Raw genomic sequence first — 16,431 nt, 5'->3', positions numbered from 1 at the left:
GCCATTTTGTCTCCACACTCTCTGCAAATCTTGCACCCAGAAACAGCTGTTTCAAATTCAGCCTCCTCACTTGCCTCTGACATGTTGCTTCCAACGGGAAGTGATGACACATTGTTTCCAGATCAATCAGTACCAGGAACAGCCAGGTACCACTTACGTTTGAGAAAATAGACATACGGCACGGTTCTGCTGTGCATCTGATAGACATACGGCACTGTTCGGCTGTGCATTCAAGGAAGGAAAAGAGTCATTGAGGGCTTGCTTTTACCCAAATTTGAGAAAGGGGATTCTGTCCGCTAGGGTTGTGGAAGGACTAAGAAATCACGCGACTGGGGGGTCGCCAGCAACGAACATTGGGGTTTCCATCTGAAGACTACAATGCCTACTACCGCCGCCGCTCGTATTGGACTTGTAAATAAGGGTGTGACCAACCGGGACAATGGACAAAATGGCTGCGCCCCGAAAACGTATTGCTGTATTTTTGTAATGATATTTGGGTTTCTTATAGTCACTGCCTTAGGATTATGGTACCTTGAGGAAACTCATTCCTTAGAACTTTTTTTGTCTACTGAAAAGCACCCATTGTTCCTACTCCCTTTGTACACTTGCACACATTATCCCCTCGGGATTCCCAGCACCGACAAAGGTACCATAATAACACACTACTACTTATCATGAATGCTACACATGCCATTTTTAATAAATCCAATTGCTGGGTCTGTTCGCATTTACCGCAACACGGGGATAAGGGGCTAAGTTGGTATATTCATCCCTTACCGTTGACAACTGCCTGCTATGCTTCTCTTAGAGCACTGTTCTTTGGCTGATGGAATGATAGCGTATCAGGGAACTTTTATGGCACCAATTTGAATAGTTTTGAGAAACGTGTTTTGACTCCCCTGGGATGCTCCCTTTTGCAAATAGGAGTAAACCAAATGTTGCTTCTATTACGCCTTCTAATAAACTGTCTCGTCCTTTCCAATCTTTGATTTCCTTTAAAATGGCTCCGATAGGCAATAAGGATGCCATGCCTCCTTCCTACACTGTTAACCATAGCCCCGATTCAGTTTCTTTCTGCATACAGAGGAATGGCATTCGATCTATGGGAGATTTTAAAGGTTGTGCCAACGTTGCAAATTTGACTGGGGAAGACAGACCTTTGTATGTAGGCGAACCTGTCTATTTCGTTTGCGGTAATGTAGCGTTTCCATGGTTGCCCAGAGATTGGCAGGGAACTTGTTATTTAGGGATCCTGTTACCTGGGGTGTTCATAGCAAGTACTATAGAAATTTCAAAGTCTCGCCCACGGCGGGACGAGAATGGTGACACCCCAGCACAAGTCCTGGGAGATATAGCAAAATCAGTTGTGCCATTTTGGGGGCAGATAGCGAATTCAGAAGATATCAGGAGACTAGCGAGAGTACTGGAGAGAACCATCAACCGGACCACGGATATACTCTACAACATGACATTAGAGCAGAAAGCAATAAGATTAGTAGCACTCCAGAACCGGATGGCATTAGATGTCATTTTGGCTGAATGTGGTGGAGTATGTAAATTAGTGGGGTCCGCTTGCTGCGTTTGCGTACCAGATTCCTCCCCAACTATCTTCAAGGCAATACAGAATCTGCACGTCCTTATTTCCGAAGTGCATGTTCCCGAGGTAAATTGGGATCTTGGCGCTTGGTTCTGCGATCTTGGGGTTGGAAGGTACTTTCGGTCTTATTAATTATTTTGGGAATTCTGTTGTTTCTTTGTTGCTGTATCCAGTGTCTGCCTGGTATGTGTTCGATAATAGGGGGATGTTGTGCACAAGCGATAGATTCGATAGGAAATACGGTGTATGTCTCAGATAAGACTTCCAAAGAATATGTTTTAAAGGATATTTTAGCAAAAGACCTAATGGCAATAGATATTTCAGATAGTGATTCAGGGTACATGGATAATGATGCATGGAGTTATTTGCAAGGAGACCCAAAGTAGTTTTTAGCACTCGGCATAGGCCAAAAGGAGGGTTTGTCAGAATAGAAAGTATATTGTGCCTCCTATTGAAAAAAAATATATTTAATATTGGCCTCCGCCAAGCTGCCCGAAAGTCGCTTGCAAGAGAAATCTGTGTTGCAAGGTCCTGACCTTTAATCTATGTAGACCGCCATTTTAGGTCAAACCGCCATTTTAGGATTCGTTGTGGAAAAGTCACCCTGTGAGCTAAAATGGTGGACGATGTCATTGCAAAATACAACATCGCCGTCTTGACCTCTGTACATAGCTAATGTGTAATCTGCCTGCAGGCCACTTGTTGAGGTCATGAACTGAGACCTCGTCCTTCATTGACCTATGTGTAAAGAGATCACTCGTGCGATGAAACGAATCCATGAGCATATATTGAGATAATGTGTTTACATACTGAACGAAGAACATCTGTCTTACTACATTGTATTTATGTTTAAGAAGGCCTGCTTGCGAAACTTTAGAATACACAGTTAATGCATACGCTTGTTGTTACATATATTAAAGACAAACCAGTTATATGCGGTTATTTGAGACTCGGCACGAACCCTAGGATTGATCATGTATAAAGTAGAATATTAACCTGAAGTGGGGCTGGACATAGTGCCCACAAAATGTATAAAAAGCGAATGCATTCTAATGTACAGCGTCTCTCACTGAACACACTGAACCACGCTGGAGTTCTTTGTGTTTTACTGAGGGCCGATAGCTATCTGCACTGTTTTTGTAATTGAAGTCACTATAGAATAAAGTACTTTGTATGTTCCTTTGTAACCCGTGTTTGGTGTATTTCCTTTTGGGGTACTCAGCCTCAATATTTTATTTCTGTTTTCACACAGAGAACAGCTGATAATCAGGATAGACAAGAACAAAGGAGAAGAAGAACAAAAAATACGGAAGAAGAGAATAAAAAGACGAAGAGATGAGGAAATATGAAGGGCAAATGAACGAAGAGATGTGAGGAAGCAAGATGAAGACAGGGTTAGAGAGGAAGCAAGGAAGCGTACAGAGTTTGATGATGACATACGACACAAGCGAAGAACTAGAGCACGGGATCTAGAATATCTGGAAAGAGAGGTTAAAAAACCCGATCCAGTAGTAGACTTGGAAGATGTAGAAGAATTATTTCCTGAGTATGATTCAGTACACGGCACGTCTAGAGCAAATTTAGAAGATGACTTTGACACCAGAAGCATCAGAGAGATGATCGATAAAATATACGACGAGATGGGGCTAGAAAAAGGTACCCCAAAGGGAAGAAGAGGATGAGCGTCTTGAGAGCACTCAGTTGTACTATACTGAGGACGCCTCCCAAAGTAGCAGAAATAGAGAGATGTCGTTAGATAGGCTGACTCTGAAAAGAAATGAGGAGGATGAGAGAAGTTGCACGAGTTGGACACAGACAATATCAGACGCAGAAAGAGAAGAATGTGAAGAAAGAGAAGACGAGAGAAGATGAGAAAGACGCTTCTCTAGGGGAAAGGGAATAAGATGGTCAGATTCTAGCGGGTTTGCACCTAAGGCATCAGAGTTAGCCATACAATCAGATCAGCATGAAGGAGTATAATATGGTCATAGGGGGGTGTCTCCACCACCCTATGTGAGCAGATGGCGGATATTGCCAGGTAGACGCCGATGCAGGAAAATTACCCCTGCAGTGGACAGAAAAAGGAAGAGAGCGGAAAAGGAGTGCCATATGTCACAGTTCCCCTTGCTAGAAAAAGGAGGAACAAGGCCACAATATATACCTTGGCCACAGAGGGATAGAGAAAACCTGAAAAATAAGCTCCCAATGTTGACATCAGGAGCCGGAAAATGGATACATGAGTTAGAAAACATGACAGGAGGGAACACGTTAGCTATAGGGGATATTAAGGGTCTTCTAATTGCTGTTCTTGGTGATAGAGCTGACGATGTGTAGAGACATGCAGGTTACCCTGGAGTGACTATAGTTAATGCCGCGCATGACGGAGCACCGTTTAACAATTGCAGAACCGGCGTACGGAACGTGCTTCGAGTGCTATACCAAGACACTCTGATATGGGAGCTATAATGACACGCAAGATGAAGGAGTCAGATGATCCTTTGCTTTACATTCAGAATTTCCAAGACGCCTGAGTGCTGGAAACTTGTGAATCTTGGGGTAAATCTATACCTGTGTTTTACCATATATTATGCCAAGGACTGCCAGAACAGATACAGAAGCAGCTCAATAAATTGGTAGGGACTGAGGCTAAGCCATGGTCTAAAATACAGCTGACCATTGCGCACTATTGCAGGCTACTGCAAGAAAAGAATCACAAAAAGGATGCTGCACAAAAAGGTGAAGAGGCTAAATTAGTGCAGAAAAAAGTATCGAAGTATGCCATTGAATGGGCAATGATGACCAATACAGAAGGATCAAACATGCAGCAGGCCAATAGCCAAAGGCAGCTTGATCAAAGCAATAACAGGTGTTACCCAAGAGGAAGAGGCTTTCAAGGAAGAGGATAGCAGGGTAATCAGGGAGGTTTTCAGAGTAATCAGCGAGGATTTCAAAATATGCAAGGCGGAAACCAGGACATGCAAAATGGGCAATTAATCAGACCACCGCCAATATGTTGGATGTGTGGGATTTCAGGGCATCTAGCACGTACATGTAGAAGTCAAGGAATGTTGCAAAATGACCAATTCACAAGAGGAGAGATGGTGAATCATTCTGCGTTCTCGCAGCAGGGTGGAATGGAGTTGCACAGAATCACACGGTGCAGCAGCAAGTGCCAAAAGTACAACCAAGCTTGCTGCCGCAGCAGGATATAACACATTTTCCACAGGGACAGTCTCAACAGTCCCCAATGCAACTGTCACAAACAACAGGTACAGGACAGATACTGAATTCTGGAATAAGAGATGCCACAAGTGACGGGGGAAATCCATTCACTCAGAATGGGACAAGATTATATATGGATTAGGACAGCTCACTGGGAGACCTGATGTGTTCTATCCTATCTGTGACACCGAACCCTCAAGAGGAACCAAGGGTAGATGTCTGTATAGGGGATAAAGAATATTCTTTCTTAGTTGACACGGGTGCGACACACTCGTGAATATGTGAAGGCAAGTTTTCTCTGTCCTGCAATGCCATAAATACTCTGGGCTTTACAGGAGCAACAAGTCATGTTCCTTTTACAAAAGAACTTCCAGTCTCCATAGGAGGATGTGACATGAAAGTGCCACTGCTATATTTGAGGCAGACACCAGTGAATATGTTGGGACAAGACCTAATGACAAAGTTAAACATGACAATATCGTTCATGGAGAAAGGCATACTCAACTCCAGGAATGCATTATTTAAACATGCGCGAAATGATTAGAGCATATGCAGGACATATGGCCATGAGAGCTATTCCATTGGAACCAGAAATATTTGCATATGCAGTCCATATATTAATGCCATGGCTACCAGGCCTTGCAGACAAAACAATGAGAACCCCAGATGAGTTTTTGTTCAGACCAAGAATACCTATGGCTGAGGAAAAGGGACAAGTGTTTCCCTTAACAATACAAGCAGCCATAGTATGAGGAGAGATGGCTTTGCTTGACGGTTGTGATGATGAAGGCAGACAATGGTGCACAGTAATCACCATTGGGGAAGGTTACAGATTGATGGACGTCACTGATGATGATCTATTTGAAGAACAAATAGGCGAAGATGAGATGACAGTTGAGGTTAATCTCATTTATTGGGTAAAAATGATCAAAAGAGAGGTGCCTCAGAGAATAATGCTGGCACGAAAATATCCTGAATATTTTGATGATGAAATGGCAAAGATGCCTGTCTCAGTATGGACTAAAGGCCCTTATGACATAGGATTACTGAAAGGAGTCAGAGAAGTGAAGATTACATTGAAACCAGGAGCAGTAGTACCAAAAGCACAACAGTATCCCATGTCTAGGGAAGCAGATGAAGGGATTTTTAAGCCAATTTCTGCCATGATGCAGCAGGGCATCTTAGTGACGTTAGAGTTGTCATGCAATACTTCAGTTTATCTCATTAAAAAATCAAAGGTGGGGTCTTGGCGTTTAATTCAAGATTTACAACCAATAAACCAGATCGTTGAGGCTGAGTTCTCGCTAGTCCTGAACCCGTCCACGATCCCATGTAATATACCCATTGAAGTAAGGTATTTCACGGTGATTGATGTGAAAAATTCATTTTTCTCAATCCCATTGCACAAAGATTCACAAGATTTTACTTCGTTTACATTCAGACAAGTTCGCCTGAAAAACACAAGGCTTCCTCATGGGTACTGTGAGTCTCCTTCAATTTTCAACAGTGTCCTGCAGATGGACTTAAGCAATATTGCATTAGAGAGGGTTGTCTTGCAATACGTGGATGACATTCTAATTTGCAGCACGACAGAGGAAAAGTGCAAACACGATTCTATTCAGGTATTGACTATACTGACCGAGAAAGGATATAAAGTTGACAAAGAGAAGTTACAATATTGTCAACAGGAAGTGCCGTACATAGGCCAGCTGATTTCACATGTAGGGAAAAATGGTACCCCTGAAAGAGCTGAAGCCATTTCAAAGACAGCCAAGCCACACACAATAAAACAAATGCAGAGTTTGGGTCTTTGACTACAGTTCTTATACCAGGCCCTTGTTACAAGCCTTAAAGAAAGCACAGGCAACAAAAGAAAAAATTGTCTGGACCGAGACCATGGAAGAAGGGTTTGTTGAACTAAAAAAGGCCATTTGCACGGTACCAGTTTTAGGGATTCCCAATTATGCAGAGGAATTTTGCCTGTTTTCACACACGAATGGCAGTGTTATGAAAGCAGTCCTCACACAGAAAACCACATTGGGGTACAAGCCCCTTTCATAAAACAGTGGGAATTTTAACCCAGAGATGAGGGGTCGCTTCCCGTGTGAACAATGTTTGGCTGCTGCAGCGTTCGCCATAGAGAAGGCTACAACCATTGCGATGGGATGCCCAATGACGTTATTTGTCGAGCACGCATTATTTGCCATTTTAGAGAAACCAAAAGGCACATTGACATCTCAGAGAGCTTCTGCTTATGAAGTGCTCATATCAAATATAACGATTAAAATAGTTCAATGCAAAATAGTGAACCCAGCTATGTTTATAGCACAGCCAGTCACTGAAGGAGAGCCAATACAGGATTGCGTGAACTATGAAGAATTTCATGATGAGATTCCCAGAGTGAAAGAAAATGCATTGGCTGAGGGAGACATCGTCTTCGTTGATGGGTCTTCAAGGATTGATCCAAATGATGGACAGAGATATACTGGTGCCGCTGTGCGAAGCACGTGGCGAACGGGGAATTTCGAGTACTTATTAATGCATGATTACCCTCAGATTATTCAGCAAAAGCTACAGAATTATTGACATTGATACTCGCACTCAAGAATCACACAGACCAGGAAGTGACGGTGTACAGTGACTCCACCTATGTGACGTCAACAGTGCATGCAGGCCTAGCGCGCTGGAAAAGGAGGGGCATCCTCTGAGAGGACAGCATGCCAGTGCAGCACGCAGCCTTATTGGACAGGCTCATTGAGGCACTACAACTCCCAGTGGGTATAGCGGTCATGAAATGCACCACCCACACGAAAGGGACAGATTTTATTTCACATGGAAATCAAGCAGCAGACACTGAAGCCAAGCGTGTGGCAGCCAAAAGAGGAAATAATCATGAGTGTCGAAATAATTGATGTGCATGAGAGAATGATTGTTGCACAAAGTGATTCGGAAGGCTATAGCAATATAGCAAAAACTCAGTTAATGGAGCTCCAAGGAGAAGCATCACAGGAAGAGAAGAACTTATGGAAGTGACAAGGGTGTTCTTTAAACCCCTCCGAGAGCTTGTGGCGACAAGACAGCACTGGTAGAACGGTGATGCCTATAACCTTATTGACAGTTACACTATCCAGCGCATATGACAAAGGAGAATCTAGCAGCAACAATTGCCGAAGACTGGTCCATACCAAACTTGGCAGAACACATCGCATTTTTTATGGTAAACTGTATAATCTGTCAGCAGTTCATGGCTGGGCATACACTACATGTGATTAGAGGAGTTATCCCAAGGCCTAATAGGCCTTTTCAGCACTTGCATATTGATTATGTCACTATGATTCAAGTATGTAACAGGTACAGGTATCTAATTGTTGTGGTGTGTCCATTCTGTAGATGAATACAAGCAGGTCCATGTACACACCCAGAATCTACCTGTGCGGCCAAATTCCTGGTGAGGGAGGTGTTTTCCAGATGGGGAGTGTGTGAGGTAATGAGGTCAGACAATGGTCCTCATTTTGTTAATGCAGTATTTGAACAGATTAGCTTGTTGCTTGGTATAAAGCACATGTTTTCTTCGGCGTATCATCCTCAAGGGAATGGAATATGCGAGAAACTCAACGGCTTGTTAAAGGAAAGGATAGCCAAGTTGAAGCTTACTCTGAAGAAGGGATGGCTGCACTGTCTTCCACTGGCACTGTATGCACTCAGAAACCAGCCTTGTTCTGACCACCATCTCACTCCGCACAAAATTGTGATGGGCAGAAGGATGCAAACGCCATTAAAACTTCAAAATAGAGCTAGATGTGATGCTCAGCCAACAGGAGAATTGTTAGGATTGAAAATGCAAAACTACTTGAATTGCATGACATCTTGTCTTACTGTAATTTCAGGACAGCTGCAGCGATGACAAGAAGGGTATAGGGCAGTACAGAACACAGAAGGAGATGCTGCAACAGACAAAATTCCAGAACTACGTGTTCCTCCACTATTCCCTTGGGACACGATCCTAGTGAGAAATCACATGAAAAAAAGTGGGACGAGCCAAGGTTCAATGGCCCATTTAGAGTGGAGGACGGCACAGCTTCAGCAGTCAAGTTACAGGGAAGATGAGCTTGAATTCTGGGCGACATCAAGCCATACATCGGAGAAATCCCTCTGCCTGCACCCCACCGTGAAGAAACTACAGACAACGGGGAAGAACCACAGCACATGCAGACAAGGTCCATGATGAGGAAGAAGGACGCATGAGCAGCCAAGTGAAAGACAAAGAACTTTTGTGCAAAATTGTTGCTTAGTTCTGGACACTTCATTTGAGCAAAATAAGGGAAGTAGGACATAAAAACACGGACACTCTGTGCATACTAGTTGCAGGGTGAAGAAGAAGAATTGCATGTGTAAGCCACAATATAGCTTGTTGAGTTTGAACTTTGGACTGAGGCACACTGAAGCCTTGATAAGGAAAAGATATGCCAAATTTTGATCGAGGATACATACATTGGAAGAGAATACAGTATCCTGATTCTTTCGACATAGAATCCCTATTTGGACTTTCTTATGATGTCACACAATAGTGACCTCACCAAAGACATTCTGATCTATTTTTAGTTAGTATTGAGGTCGTACCCGTCGTTGGTGGGAAGGCTCACAAGCATAGCAGAGTTTCTTCAAGATCCTGAAAACGAAAAGACAATAAGGAGGCTGCTCACCGTGATTGCAAAGCAGTTTCTTCTGCTCCCGGAGTACAGCGAGGACAAGACAAATGTCCCTGTCACAAGAGAATAGCAGACTAGCCAGTAATTTATTTTTTTGCTTAATTGAAGACTTTCCTGAACTTGTGGGGAGACATGCCAATGTCGACGTCCTCACTTTCATCAGAGACCCAGCGAACAGTACACAGCTGAGTATGCTCCTGCATGGAATCGTGATGCAGGTCGAACTTTCTAGTAAGTATCAGAATCACAGGAGAACAGTGTAAACTTTCCCTCGAGGGACAGATCATGAAGATGTTGCCAAGAACTTAACTTTTATTTATACTGACAAGGAACCAGCATGTTGTCCGGAATGAAACAGATTAGAGGTATAGATTGGGAATTAGTTTACATGGAACATGCAAATTAAAACATTACTGAACTTAATGCCTCATTTGGAACTTTCTTTAATAGAAAAATAACTGTTTCCAGAGACAGTCTATTATTCGGATGAAGACGATAATCAGTTCAGCACGCATGACCTGCAAGCAGAGGCAGCAGAATCCAGATAAAGTGGCAATGTTTAGTATGTATTAAAGAGTTCGTTTTGCTTCCATAGATGATTGAGATGGGAAACCAGAGCAGCAACAATGTCCTCCTTCAGGAGGAGAGACATTCATATTAGCCCAGGAACAGATGTTGCAAATTAACCTACAAATGTATCATTTACACATGCATAGCATTCATTACCATCTTACTGTCATTAATGATTAGAACTGCATTTTCCATTGGTGCACAAATCATTCAGGTCCCCGTGCACCCACCTAATGATGTACGCATGAAACCTGCAAAGGTACCCAGACCTTACATAGTCATTCCAGTTCCGAGAAAGAATGATAGAGTGACTGAACTTGAGATGGATGTGATAAACAATGACACACACGTGACACTTGTGATAACAGATGAATTGAAAAGCCGGAGACAGGGTCGGCAAAGTAAACCTGAGAAAGGGTTGATGAAGGGTACATGTACACCGATAATGAGTACATACACACATGGTCTAGTGTCAATGACTGCAGAATCACATTCCAGAAAATGGGAAGAGTTTGGACAGAGCTCAACAAGAAGCTTTTTACCAAAGGGTGTTATAAGACACATGAAAAGGGAACTGTTAAGGAAACAAAAGACTCTAGAGAATGAACAAACAGAGACAGCACCGACGGGACACTTGATCCAGTGATGAAAGGGTCAAGCTTAAGTCCTGAAATAAAATCACGTGCAGAGATAATGGCAGAATCAATATGAATGTTCATAACAGGAGCCAAAAAGAGACAGGAGTGCAAGGAAAGACTTACCAGACCTTATCCTACAATAATAATACACGAGGACACACCAAGATCATTGATGGGGATACCTGAGAATCCTCCAGCAAGAAGAAGCTATACGGATGTGTTCAAAGATTGTGGTTTTAGCAAACTACAGAAAGACTTTAAGAATTAGAAGAAGCACACAAAAAGACAATAACAAATTGAACGATTACCTGGACAGAACAGCACACTTGGGAAACAACATATGGTACCAACATATGAAGGAAGTTGGAAGACAACCTTCAGAGGAAGAATGCTTTGTTTGTGCACTCTTACCTTACAGCATGGGGAAGTCAAAACTCTTTGTAGCTGTTGAGATAGATTTGTAGACAGCACACTGTCTGTCACATATAGCAATGTGCAAGGCCAGAGGTCAGTTCATTGGAAGTGATGTTTCTCTCAAATGTGCAACTGAAGAAACTGACCCAGATGAAGATGATTATGTTCAAGACATAAAGACAAGAAACAATGCCAAAACAAAGAATGTGGTGATCAGATATGAAAAACCTGGAGTAAAAGGAGCAAAGTTCAGAAGAGAAGTAATCAAGAAATTGGAGACTGCAGGAAAAACTCCAGAAGAAGCTCGAAGATGGAAGAACAGAGGTCAAATGCAAACCTGGGGAACAGTGCTTTCACCAGATGGATGGGAGAAAGGAGTAGTGATCTGCTGAGCATGGGTAGTGGTTGGTTGTTACCAGGCTACCATTGACATAGTGCAAAATGGATGCAAGCCATTATGGCCAAAGCTTGCTAAATTATTGACAAGGGTCTAGGAAAGAGGAGGACCCTTGCAGATAATACCATTGCAGAGTCAAAAATTCTGCTTCAGGTCCACTGGTGCAAGAAAAATGCAAGAAAATTAGAATTGTGGTTGAGTCTTTGACGTGGTTGACAGACCTACACCTAAGAAAATCTGGACAGTAAGGTACCCATTGAGAAAACCATATCTACAGGCAAGAAAAAATGATGGTTGTCAGAATGTAATACCCAAAGAGGCCAAGAAGATACTAAAGGAAGATGAATGGTGACATCATGAGAAATCGGACTGATGCACATATAGAAGATATAATGACCTAAGAATACTGGCAAAGGGACGAAAAACCAGACCGTTGTTGTCAATATGAAGAAACTTATGCCATATACACGATGAAGATATTCAGCTAGTTTAAATGTGTACAGATGCAGGAAACCTCAAGAAGCAAAGAAATCGTGAAGCTTGCTTATGCTTAGTAGTAAAATGTATTGCGGCAAGCGCCAACTATACATATATATAGCTCAAAAGCACTTTATAGATTAGTGAAAATCCACTGCCCACATGAACAGAATGGAACAGAGGTTACTAAAGGTCTCAATAGGAGAGTGTTGCATCGAGAATTAAGACAGAGAGAAACCCAGCTGAAGGTAACCATGCCAAGAAGCCAACATCGTATTGGGCTGGAAAAGGCCAACAGTAGATACAATTAAAGAGAAAAGAACAGAGTATCCTCTTCAGAAAGGTCAAGATAAGCCACAGATGGTAGAAGACTGTATTTGTATTTGTATTTTTTTTGTTTATATAGCGCTTTATTCCAAAGCGCTGAACATTTTAACAGCTTGATATATATAACATTATAACAGTAGAAGCAAATTACAATTATGAATCATTCTAACAAAACAGTAAGAAGAGCAATTAAACTGAAGGGAATAGGGAGAGTAGTTTAGTAGGATTGAGAGGGAGAGGGAGGGGAGAGGAGGAGAAGGAGGAGGGAACGGAAGGGGAAAGGGTGAGAGTGGGGTGGTGGGGGAGGAGAAGGAGATGATCAAGGGGAAAAAGATAAAGGAAGGAGGGGAAGCAAGAAGGGGGAAGGGGTTTCAAGGCAGGGAATGGAGGAGAGATTTAAGGGAAGTGCGGAATGAAGATAAGGTAGTAATAGAGCGGATTGAGAGAGGTAAGGAGTTGCAGTGCAGGGGGTTAGGAGCGGCAAGGAGCATAAACTGGCAGAATTAAATCAAATACACAAAATTGCATAAAGAAGAGGTCGATTTCACAGTGTCCTAATCACGTGACATGGCAGGCAGGAAGGGATGAGACTTTCACACCTACGCATGGATCCCTGCCATACCCATACTCCTTAACCTTCTCAGACCAAGAAGCAGACTTGAGGCCAAGCTAGAAAAAGGTAATTGACACATGACCACTGAGGTGATGATTGATTGTAACATAATTGTAGGGAAGCTGGGGTGCAGACAAACTCTGTGCACCTGGCTGGTTGTTCTGCATGAGTGGAAAAGTATGAGTGGGGTTGATGCAAACCCAATCATAGTGGACTGTGTAATCTAGGGTCCTATAGTAAGTAGAACCAATGAGACATCATACTTTTAGTGACATTTACAGGGGCCATTTTGAAGGAAGGGCTTAGTTGGCTTGTAAATTACATTTGGGCCCACTTACAGTGCCAAAGGAGCCCTGGGTGAGCTTAGCGATAGACATCTTGAGGCCATATCATGTTTGGGCAAGAGTAGCAAATTTGTAGTGGTGCTCATTGATCACTTTTCTAGGTGGCAAGAGGTTGCTGTGATGAAAAAAGTAGCCTCAATTAACATTGTAATCTTCCTAGACAACATTTCCATTACTTAAGAAACAAATGAAACGATAATGGACTACCATTTGCAGAAACAGAAGTTAAACAATGTTGTGAACAATTGGGGTTTAAATAGAAATTTACATTTGCATATCACCAAGAGGCCAACGGCATGCTGCAGAGAATCATGTGAGTTATTTATGATTGTATTCAACAAGCCTCAGTGAAAGAAATGGTGTGGAAGTGGGCACTAAGCAAAGTAGTGTGGAGTATGCAGGTAACTTCACATAGCCAACATGAATTTCACCTTTCAGACGAATGAAGGGCAGGGAACCAAATTGCAAGTTCTCGCCATCATGGTGGATGGAAAAGGTAGAAATAATGAAAACAGATGAACACTTTGTGGCAGACAACATAGTGGCAGCGCAGAGTACCATGAAGGTAAGTTTACCCTCAACAAAACAGCGATCATCCTCAAGATCAAGGTGGGAGATTATGTTCATTTGAAATGGGGAAGATAACAAGTGAAAGGCATGTCTAAATACTCCAACCCTATGAGCGTAGTCAAACTATTATGGATCGCCACAAGGGCGGAAGATGGAGCAGTTTAAAATCGAGCTATTTAATGTGATGAAGTGGTAGTGGTAATGGTAGTGGCACGAGAGGAGTGTTTGAGAGACCGGAGAGTGTGCAATACCCCCCTTAATATCCAGACAGGGGGCAGATAGGTAAGGAAGGTTCATGAAAGGAGCACAAAACGGCACAGGTGTTTCGATGAGGGAAACTTTGGTCAGGGAAGTTGCTATAAATCAAGGAAAGGAAGGAAACTAATCCAGAGTGAAAGGCGCAATAGGAACAGCCAGAGGGTATGGACGATGCCCAAGAAGTTTAGGTATTATGAAATATATGCCTTAGGGGATCCACTAAAGTGTACAGTATAAGTTGCATGAAAAGCAATGTGTGTAGTTCTTTTTCTTCCATGTTTTCCTCCACAGAAGATTATGTCCACTTAATTACATTTATTTAAAAATTTCTTTCAAATGTTCCTTATTATACTTTTTTTTAAAAAGGGGGGATGAGACATATTGGGCATCATTATGACCCTGACGGTAAGTATCGGTCATTACCGGCATGGCGCAATTACTGTGTCCGTGCTGGCATGGGACCGCTAAAAGTGACCCATTACGAGTTTGCGGGCATGAGCATTGCGCCATGCCATTAATGAAATCACCGGCATGACGCTAAAGGGCTAAAAATCCCACTTACCATCATCGTATGCAGTGCAAATAGCACCTCCGGCATTCTAGCTATCGGCATTAGTGGTCACCCCGCTAATAGCGATAACCGCAAATAGAGCGAACCACTATTAGCGGTGACCGTTAATAAGCGGATCCGGAAGTAGCGTCATCACACAGGAACGGGAAAGAGCACGGTGGCCATCTTTAAAAACACAATCCATTGCCATCCTCTGTAACCAGGAGACATCTGACCCCCAGAACTCCCACACACCTCAACCACCACCCCTCTGATATCAGGATGCCAAAAGTTGTTAAGAAAAGCAGAGATCGGCTGTGGCAGGAGCGCTTCTCAAGAGAGGAGCTGACCATGTTGGCGTAAACCCTCCGGAACATGCAGACATCATGTTTGCAACATAGATGACCCGACCGGCGCTGCTGTGGAAAAAGCAGATTTGAGCTATGGTCGCCCTGAGGGTCAGTGCTGTCGGCACAACACCCGCACCCCAAAACAATGCCGCAAGCGGTGGGACGATCTACGTCTCCGCGTGAGGAGCATACTGGCAGCAAACAGGAATCTTGGGATGGCAACAGGAGGAGGTGCTGAGTCACCACTAAAACTCCAGCCATGGGAGGAGATAAGTGCCTCCACCATAGGCATGGAGTCCATAGAAGGAGTTGGGGACATGGGGAGAAGAGCCCCGTCATCAGCCGATGCCGGTAGGTGTCCTAAATATAACTATGCCAATACCACACGATGATGTCCAGATGAATGGGAAGTGCAATGATGCATACCAGGGTCAACCAGACACATTAGCACAAGACTGCCTACAGCCAGTGCAGAGCATCACCTTGTCCACATGCACAATGAACCCAATTTAGTAGCTACCCACATGTCTCCATGCATCACCCACCCAAGAGTGAGATAACCTGTATGTCACTCCCTCCAATGTGACTCATCCACCAATCCATATCAATTCAGCCACCACAATGCATGCTCAGTGCCCGTAGACCCATCACTAACCCTCTCCCTCCTTTGGTCCCCCACAGGCACACAATCAGACAGCGCCGATGACAACAGCGGTGCCACCCCAGCTAAGAAGGCCAGGGCCGAAGAAGAACAACACCGGCCTTCCACTTCAAGGGGCATAAGGAAACCCCTAAGACAGGAAATGGCCAGGAGCACTCCACAGGCCACAGCACCAATGGGCTCCACGTTCACATCTTTGGCACCAACAACAGCCTGCATCAGCCAAGTGTTGGCCGCCGAAGGAACTGCATCGGCTGAAAGCAGCACCATTGGAGAAACAGCTGCCATTGCAGCAATCTCGGATGACGAGGAAGGGGATGTGCTGCATGTTGACACTCCCCCCCACTGGCCCCCTGCATTCCCCCCACCTGTCCCCATCCAGCCTGCCCGACAACACCATACACAGGCTATCTCCGGCAAACTCGTGGCTGGCTACTCCCAGCCAAACCACACCTGTGCGGGAGGGTAACAGTATTTTGGACACCCCTCAACCATCAACCACAGCCCAAATAACCCCAGCGGGGATGCAGGAAATTATAAGGCGCCAACAACAACTCACTGGCCTGTTGACACAGCATATCACATAATGTGGTAGTGCTAGGGAGGAGATGCGTGATTGTGCTGCTTCCCTGAGGTCAGCTATGAATCCTTGGTCCAAGCAATGGGGGACATTCGTCCATCTGAGCAACCGAGTTCTTCCTCGGCTGCCAGTTCCACCAGGACCAGCTCCGTGC

The sequence above is a fragment of the Ambystoma mexicanum genome, chromosome 5p (assembly GCF_040938575.1).
Source record: "Ambystoma mexicanum isolate Mex_15411 chromosome 5p, UKY_AmexF1_1, whole genome shotgun sequence".
In the NCBI taxonomy this organism is placed as follows: domain Eukaryota; kingdom Metazoa; phylum Chordata; class Amphibia; order Caudata; family Ambystomatidae; genus Ambystoma; species Ambystoma mexicanum.
Note: the sequence above shows the minus strand (reverse complement) of the source record.